The 9226-nt window shown below is 48.8% G+C and overlaps 1 long non-coding RNA gene across 6 annotated transcripts in view; it reads left to right on the plus strand.

Annotated features, from left to right (window-relative positions):
* LOC128699054 (uncharacterized) overlaps nt 1-9226 on the plus strand; it is a 190432-nt gene that overhangs the window by 159512 nt on the left and 21694 nt on the right. For 2 of the 6 annotated variants that reach the window (XR_011391157.1, XR_011391156.1), the window contains exon 2: nt 9182-9226. This exon is cut by the window's right edge and continues 130 nt beyond it. The exons of the other annotated variants lie outside the window; for them this stretch is intronic. This is a non-coding gene — a long non-coding RNA (uncharacterized lncRNA). The remainder of the gene's footprint in view (nt 1-9181) is intronic. 6 annotated transcript variants of the gene reach the window in all.

Raw genomic sequence — 9226 nt, forward strand, 5'->3', positions numbered from 1 at the left:
GAGTTAGCACATCATCAGAATCCGATGATGCTGCAGTCCTCTTTCGTGTCCCGCCCTCCACCTGCATTTTGACATCTGAAGCACCGTCCTGATGCACCTCCACCTCTACTGCATGCACCTTCAATCCTTTAGACTCTCTCGTCGACAAACCGTCATCTTCTGCCATACCATCATTCACAGCCATCCCCAGAACTAAGCCTGGGTCTTCCACCTGATCTAGGACCAATTCCTCTAACAGGTCATCCAACGCCTTTACCAAAGACTCCGCCACTTCTTCACCCATATTAGGTAGTCTCTCCTCAAGAACCTTATGTATGTCCAATGACTGAGATTCTCCTTGCAGCGTTACAATTGGCGATTCGAGCTCCTTTTCTTTGTCCACCTCACTCCATGACAACCGTTGTTGGGGCGGTGTAGCAAGAGACTGTTCTCGCTCATCGCCTACCTCGTCCACTGGCTGCTGTTGCTGCTGTTGCCGTTGCTGTTGTGCCGGGTACCCACTTCGTTTCCCACACTGCGCCGTGATGTCATATGACCCACATAGCCGACACGTACATTGTTGCCCCGCATACGTTACATAGACTTGAGTCCGTAATTCTTTCAACACAATATATGAAGGAATAGGGTGTCGAAGAGTCATTTTAACTGTATACGCACCTTCCAGCGCACCTGCATACGGTCCAGTTGCCCATCTCCCTGCTGTGGCTACGTGAACCGTCCCATAAGTACGCAGTTCACTGGTAATATCAAAATCAGTCGCCTCAAAAGGCACATTCCTGATTTTCACCCAAGTGTAATGTCGAGATACATCATGGAGTCTCACCGACACAGCTGTATTAACCGGTATGATGGTCTCCTGATACTTGTCGACCACTGCTTCGTAGACTCGTGCAGACGTCATTTTAACGAAGATTCTTGTCATTCCATTTAGTGCGACACCACATATCTCCTCATTTGCTATACCATAGGTATCACGAATGATCGCTGGTAATAATAAATCCATGTTGGATCCTGTGACAGCACCACGGATCATCTCACTGCAGACAGTGTTGATACTTCTGCTATTCAGCGCCATGTTGGAGAAAAGCGTTTCCACCAACCAACGCTAGGGGCAGCTCAATCAGGTAAACTGCGCAAAAACAAACTCAAAACAGGAGCGTCTGCGCAGCTCGTCCACACGGCTCGGAGGCGATGAGGACAATCCCTGAAAGAAGTATCCTAATTGGGGTTAATATGCTCAGGCAAGCCCATTCAAACCCCTGCACAGAAGCCTGCCAAACTTTCCTCAGCACTGGTGAACACTCCTCCAGATTGATCAAAAAAACTGGAATTGACCTCCACATGAACCAGCTACATGATCTATGTCAAGTAAGGCAACAACGGCACTTCTCCGCTCCATGGGATATTACCCCATTCCAATCTACCATTCCTCCATTTCCCCCCAAACTACTACTTAAATCACAACCAAAACTTCGCCTTTAAGCCAAACATGATGCCTTAAGCTGTATTGATAACTTAGTCACACAGCACACACTCTCGCAAATTATTTACGTTGATGGTTCTGTTCACCAATCCACTGGTGCAGCTGGTAGTGCTGCTGTCGTACAGAGTGATGGCTCTCTTAAAGAATTTGGAGCACGCATCAATAATTGGGCCTCTACCTTGCACTGAAATGCATCTATGTATCTAAGATTGACAGTTTAATTGTAACTGATTCCCTGTCATCCATAAATGCTCTCAACTCATTAAGTATAAATTGTGGCATGCTTTTGTCAGAAGCCAGACACAGGTATGGTAAGATTGTGCACAGTGGAGTCAGTGCATATGCTGTGGATTCCATCTCACATTGGTCTTCAGATGCATGATAGAACTGATAAATTGGCTGAGCTGTATGCTTTCAAAGAGGGAGTAGATTACAATCTTGGCTTGTCATGTAGTTTGAGAACAATAATACGAAAAGAACTTCATCTGAATTTTATCGACTTAAGACTCGGGGAGATTGACACCAGTCAGTCCATCTATCATCATTCTATCATGCAGGAGGAGCCACATGTCTATGATGCATCCAACAAAATAAGCAGACTCTTGGATGTCACTACCGCCCGGCTCCGGCTGGGTTACAAGTATCTTTGGGAGGTTAAATCACCACCACCAGACGTAGACCAAACAAAATGTAAATGAAAATGTGTGGGGTGTGAGGGGTGGAGAGGAGAGGTGTGTGGAGAGAGGGAGGGGGTGAAGGGGGAGAAGGTGGGTGTGAGGGGTGAGGGGAGTGTGTGAGAGAGGTGTGGGAGGTGGGGAGGGGGGGAAAGAGGGGGGGAAAGTGTGTGGGGGAGAGAGGTGGGGGGAAAAGTGTGGGAGAGGTGTGTGTGAGAGGTGTGTGTGTGAGAGAGGGGGAGAGAGTGTGTGGGGGAGAGGTGTGGGGAGAGTGTTGTGAGAGAGGGTGTGAGAGGGGGTGTGTGTGAGGGGTTTTAGAGAGTGTGTGTGAGAGGGGTGGTGTGAGAAAGTGTGTGTGAGGGTGTGTGAGAGGGTGTGGGGAGAGAGTGTGTGTGGAGAGAGTGTGTGTGTGAGAGAGTGTGTGGGGAGAAAAGTGGTGAGAGGGGGGGGAGAGAGGAGGTGTGTGTGGAGTGTGTGGGTGAGGGTGGGGGTGTGTGGGGGAGGTGTGTGGAGTGTGTGTGGAGTGTGTGGGGGGGTGTGGTGTGTGAGAGGTGTGTGTGGAGGTGTGTGGAGGGGTGGTAAGAGAGTGTGGGGGGTGTGAAGGGTGTGTGAGGGTGTGTGTGTGGGTGTGTGTGGTGTGTGGGGGTGTGTGAGGTGTGTGTGGAGTGTGTGGAGAGGGGTGTGTGTGGGAGTGTGTGTGGGAGGGGTGTGTGGGTGGAGAGGGTGTGTGTGGAGTGTGTGTGGGGGTGTGGGGAGGTGGGGTGTGGGAGTGTGGGGAGTGTGTGTGTGTGTGTGTGTGTGTGTGTGTGTGTGTGTGTGTGTGTGTGTGTGTGTGTGTGTGTGTGTGTGTGTGTATTTCACTATTTTGTACTCCCCTAGTTAAAGGTTGGGGGGTCGAGCCCGAGCCCGGGCCCCCCTGACGCTATTTGGGTCCTTCCTGAGCCGTGAGTTTATCATACCTCTGTTTAAAGCTAATGGACCCCGCCTCCACTACATCCCCTTCCCCCAAACTATTCCCTTATGACTCCCTTGTGGCTGAAGAAATACTTCCTAACACCCCTTTGTGATTCATCTGTCTTTGGCTTCCAACTGTGTCCCCTTGTTACTGTGTCCAATCTCTGGAAAATCCTGTTTTTTGTCCACCTTTAATTCCTCTCAGTTTTTTTGTATGTTGTTATTGCCCCCTATCTCTCCCTGTCCCCAGTGTCTTTTGGGTTGATTTCCCTTAACCTCCCCTCGGGGAATCCCTTTCCAGCTCTGGGACTAATCTTGAAAAAAAACCCTTTTGCATTTTCTCTAGTTTTTTTACGTTTGGCTAGGTGGGGGTTCCAAACGGGGCCGATACCCAAAAAGGGCCCCCAACGTATAGGGGTTGTACGGGGTCCGGGAACTTTTCCCTTTTATTAAGATGTCGGAATGTTGTTCTGAGGTTTGCTAGGCGCCCATATGCTGCAGCAGTTTTTGGTTGATGTGCGCCCAGGAGATGTGCCTGGGGGTTCCCTCCCCCCAAAGATTTTTCCCTTGAGGGGGTTTTGGGTAGTCTCGGTTTTTGGACTGTCCCCCTGGGCCTTTTTTCCCCCTTCCCAATCTTCTTGATTTTGCATTGGGAAATTGAACTCCAGGGGGCCAATTGCGGGACCAGTTCCCAGCCTTTTCCAGACCCCTTTGTAGTTCTGCCGGGTCTTCGATCGGTGTATTCTTTTTTACAATTTTTCCCCATCTGCAAACAGGGAAAACCCAAGTCTATTCCTTCCCATGTCTTTCAAAAAGGCCGAAACAGCACGGGCCTGGATTTCCTGGGATTGCTGGTCACAGGTGCCCCCTTGACACCTCCCCACCATGACTCGCTCCCTGTCTTCCTGACAAGTATTCCCGATCCATTGTAGTGCCTTCCTTTATCCCTGCTTGGTCCTCCAAAATTTTTTCACCCAACCCTTGGGGGGGAACTGTTCAAACGCCTTCTTGCAGTCCAAGAAAGCCAAAACCACCCAACCCCCCTCCCCTCTTGTCTTCTGCTGTCACCATTGTCATAGAACCCCCAGTAGGGGTTTTTGAAAAGATTTCCCGGCCCTGAAACCCTGCTGGCTGCTGTTGGTGAGATCATTCCTTTTTAGGTGTTCCACCTTTCTCCCGAAAAATCTTTCCATGATTTTTTCTTTTTAACATGTCAGTGACACTGGTTGTAGTTTAATGCTTCATGTCCCGTCTCCTTTTTTAAAAATTGGGATTTCATTTGCTGTCTTCCCTCCTCAGGCAACTTCCCCGTTTCGATAGATGGTGGGAAAATTGTTGTTAGGGGGACACATAGGCCCCCCTTTCCCCCTTTTTCAATACCCATGGGGGGATGTTATCTGTTTGCCTTTTTAGGGATCTAGTTTTTTCCAGAAGCCCCTTCACTTTTCCCGGTTTTGTACGTTTTAGACTTTGGTGTGCCCCCCTCTCCGTTTTCTGGGGTCCTTTTTGTCTCCCCTGTGGGAAAACTTCTTTGAATCTCTTTTGAGTTCTTCACATACCCTTATTTTCCCTGTTGTCTCTCCCCCCCTTCCTTCCTTAGCCTGATTACCTGGGGCCTTTACTTTGTTTTCTCCTGATGTGGCGACAACAGCCGGGGCAGACATTTCCCGGGTATGTCATTTTCCATTGTCTTTGGGCCCCCCCTTTTTATCTGTGCAACCCTTTCTGGCTCTCGACTGTTCTCCTTATTTCCCGGGTCCTTTGCCCTTTTATATTTTTTCCATTCCCCAGACAATTTTTGGTTTTTCCCCCTGCCCCTTTTGGGGGAAAACCCGGGCTCATCCCTTTTTTATTACCCTGTTACCCTTTTGGGGGACAAAAACCCCTCCTCAGCCTCCCGATTTATTTACATATTCCATCATCTCATTAACTGGCTTCCCCGCCAGTTTCTTCCCCCTGAACCCCGTTCAGGTAGTTCCTCATTTCCCGTGAGTCCCCTTTTTTGGGGGGTTTTGCTTCATTTTGTCCTGGGGCCCTTTCCTTTCTCCCTCCACTTTTAGCTCCCACCCCTTTTATTTTGAAACTTAAACCACATGGGCACTGGCCCCAAGGGTCTTTCAAATGTGATGTCCTCGATATCTGGGAATTTCTGAAGGTGAATACTAAGTCCAGCCCCCTTTCTGGTTTTATCCCCCTCCTCTCTCTCCCTTTAAAAGTCCCCCCGTGTTGGTACATGAAGTTTCCCCAGTACCACCTCCATCATCTTAAACCCCCCAATATCTTGGCCCCATGTGGGGCCCAAATTCTCCCAACCCATCTCCTTTGGTTAAAGTCACCCCCTGATCCCGGGCCTTTTCCCCTGCATGCATGAGGGTCTTTTTGGCCACCTGGGCCCGTGTGTCAACCATCGCTTATTGCTCGCCCCACTCCCTTTCCTTGGCCTCCGCTGTTCTGTGGGGGGTTATACATCACTGCTAATCCACCCGGGGCCTCCAGGGAAGTGTTCCCACCCATTTAAACACTTTCTTCTCCCCTATCTCCTTCTCCCGCCCCAAAAAAAATTCCAAGTGTGTGTGTGTGTGTGTGTGTGTGTGTGTGTGTGTGTGTGTGTGTGTGTGTGTGTGTGTGTGTGTGTGTGTGTGTGTGTGTGTGTGTGTGTGTGTGTGTGTGTGTGTGTGTGTGACACTCGACAATCAATATTTGCACCAATAACTCTTTATAATTTTCGCCGCTTGACCTGAGCAGAGTGCGGACGTGTGACTACTGCCCTCTGCTGGCCATTGGAGGAGACATATATTTTCACAACATGGCAGTCTGTGAGAAGGCGTGTGCACACGGTGTGCCTTGAATTGGTGCATGGTGCAATATAGCCTCAGTCTGCACAAGTGCTTTTACCGCAAATTATCCGTGACACCTATGGTGTTGCGGATCAAGAACTGTATGGTGTGGCGCTAAATGGTGCCTATCGTATTTTCGTCAAGTTGAGATCAGCTGGAGTGTATGAACGGCTGGTTGACAAGTACCAGGACTGGAGTGTGGACGTTAATTCAGCGATACGTGTTTGACTCATTGACGTGTCTAGGCATTACACATGGGTGAAAGTCCGAAATGTACCATTTGAGGCGGACGAGACTGATCTGCGGAATGTATTTGAACAGTATGGAACTGTACACCTGGCTATGGCTGGTAAATGGACGGATGGGGTGTATGCCGGCTTGCTGGATGGTACGTTCACGCTCAAGATGACGTTGAGGCATTCCATCCTGTCTTAAGTCATACTGGACGCATTTAGGACGCAGGTAATGGTGTACTACGCTGGGCAGCAGAAGACGTGTAGGTTATGTGGTGCATATGACCATATGGCGGCCCAGTGTGGGAGATGGCAGCGGAGACAGGAACTAGGTAGTGAGATGGTGAAAGAGCCAGAACCGGAGGTGGGTCATGCTGATGAGTCGCCTGTACATAGTGGCACTTCCTGGAGTGAGGAAGTGGAGCGTGAGCTGCCACTGGTGGGTACCAGCCCATCACTGTCAGTTAGTGGGATGTGAGGCATCTGCCTTGGAGACCGGGAAGACTGTGCAGAGTGGTGAAGTGCGGGTAGAGGGAGGCCTACTGGTGAATATGAAGGAAAAATCCTTTGAGAAGGTTTCTGAGGATAACTTGAGGATGGTGAGGAGTCCTGTTCAGATTGAAGATGAGCAACTTGGAAGATTGGCGAACATGGCAGATGACTCGCCAGGAGTGGTGGAAGTGATTGAGGTGAATGCTGAGATTCACAGGGAGGCATCCAGTGAGTTGGAAATGGATGCAGAGTCAGCCGTAAGAGGGCGGCGACATATTCCGACTCGGATGATGTTTTGACCCCGGCACAGAGACCGGGGGGGGGGGAAGCCGTGGGTTGATGTGGTGCGTGGGAGCTCTAAAGGTATGCCTGGTCCGGTGTTGGATCAGGGGAAGCCACAAGTGGGCAGTGGAGAGAAAAGTGGAAGAAGCAGACACTGGAAGCGTGTCAGTGAAAGGTGAAATGGGGCAGAGGGTGAAATCACATAAGTAGGTTTCCAGTGCATGACAGTGAATATTAATGAATTGTGTGCGAGTGAGAAGTCTGTGGGTAAAGGGATTTTTAAGACTTTATGCTATAGACATTGTTTTTGTGCAGGAACATAATTTCAAGCTGGGAAGGGAATTGGAGGTGGATGGGTACAGTGTGTTTGTGATGTATTCGGAGCAAATGAAGGGAGGGGTGGGAATCCTAATCCGAGAGACGAGCCCGTTTGTTGTTCTTAGGAGTGAATGGGGGGGGGTCGTGTGTTAAGAATAGATGGGTGGTGGAGAGGTGAGAAGATGGCAGTAGTTTGTGTGTATGTGCCGGCTGAGAATGATGCAAGGGTAAAGAATGAATTTGTGAATAATGTATTGGTATTATTTACGGTCATTACCGTCAGTGACAATAGTTGGTGGCGACTGGAACTGTGTGGTGCATAGGAAGGATGTGGAACCGAGGGGGGGCAGGGTGTTTTTTGGCAGGTTTAGGGGATCTATTGAGAGGTGTGGGATTGAGGGATATAGTTGGAGGGGATAGCGCGATATAGCCCTTTCTATGAAATGTGTGCTCTGCTGCACGACTACATAGGTTGTATGTGACAAGGGGTGTGAGGGTGACGCAGGTGCAGACTGTGAATGTCGTTTATTCAGATCATAGGGCGGTTTATGCCGATTTAAATTGGGACGGTTTGCCTAAGAGATATTTGGGGTACTGGAAGCTGAATGTACGACTACTGGGTGAGGGGGTGGAGGGAGGGGATTTTAAAAGTTTGTGGGTGGACTTATGGGGTGGGGGTGGGGGTAAGAGTGCAAGCTATTTATTGGGGTGGTGGGATGGGGTTGCGAAGAGGAGGATCAGGCAATATTGTGTGCGAAGGGGAAAGAATGAGGCATGGATGACATATGGGCTTCAACAGTATTTAGAGGGGTAGTTGCAGGGTTATGAGAGGGGTGCTGTGGTAGATGTGTATCCAATGGAGGAAATTGAAGCGTTAAAGTGGCAGATAAGAGATATGCACAATGAGAGATTTGATGAGGCGAGGGTGCAAGGTGGGTTAGAAGAGGCGATTTGGGGTGACAGGCAGTCAGTGTTACGGGGCCAGCGGAGACGCAGGTTGGCAATGGATATTGATAAGCTAGTAGTACACGAGAACTTAGGTGGGTATACGAAGGGTCAGGAGTTGTGAACTACTGAGGGTATGAGTGGTTTTCTGGATAGTTGGTTTGGAAAATATTTGTGGAGAGTAGGAGTGAACGGTGAGGATTTAGAGAGATTGGGAGAGAATGTATCTTGTGTGCCGAGTGGAAGTGATCGTATGGCATTGGGAGGGGATATTGAAGAGGGGGAGGTATGGAGAGCTTTGGAGAATATGGCGAGAGGTAAAGCGCCAGGTATAGATGGGTTACCTTGTGAATTTTATGTGAAGCATTGGAGTGTGTTCAAGGATTTTTTAGTGAACCTGATGAATGTGATGAAGTGAGGGGAGGATGGGCGAGTTGCAGCGTACCGCCTAAGTCTGGCCACTACAACATCACTGTTCACATTGCACGTTGCTCCATCTACGTTCATGTTATCATAGTGGGTTATAGATCTACTCAAGCTTCTAACTGCATTTCTATAACCATCACTTTCATCATTTGCTTCTCTCTTAATATTCTTCTTAATGCTCGACACAGATATACCAAAGTTATATTCTACATTCTCCTTCTGGGTACTCTCCTTGGCTAGCATATCAACTTTATCATGAAGGAGTAATTCAATGTGTGATGGGACCCATAGCAATTGTACATAAAGTCCTTTGTCCCTGATTTTTGAGTATCTATACTTGGCTTCTCCAATGAGCATGTTGTTAGTCGTACAAGTCAAGTGCCTTCAATAGTAACATAGAATCAGCAATGATGAGTCAAGCTCAGTGTCACAGGTTATCTTTAGCACCATTAGGATTGCAAACAATTGAGTTTACAGTGTAGACGCCCAGTTGTTAATTCTTATGCCTAACTCAACAAATTTATTGTTCTTAACTAGGGAGGTGGCAACAAGAGCAGATGCAGCCCTGCCAGAAGACTCCTG

Source organism: Cherax quadricarinatus, unplaced genomic scaffold (genome assembly GCF_038502225.1).
Source record: "Cherax quadricarinatus isolate ZL_2023a unplaced genomic scaffold, ASM3850222v1 Contig353, whole genome shotgun sequence".
NCBI classification, from domain to species: Eukaryota; Metazoa; Arthropoda; class Malacostraca; order Decapoda; family Parastacidae; genus Cherax; species Cherax quadricarinatus.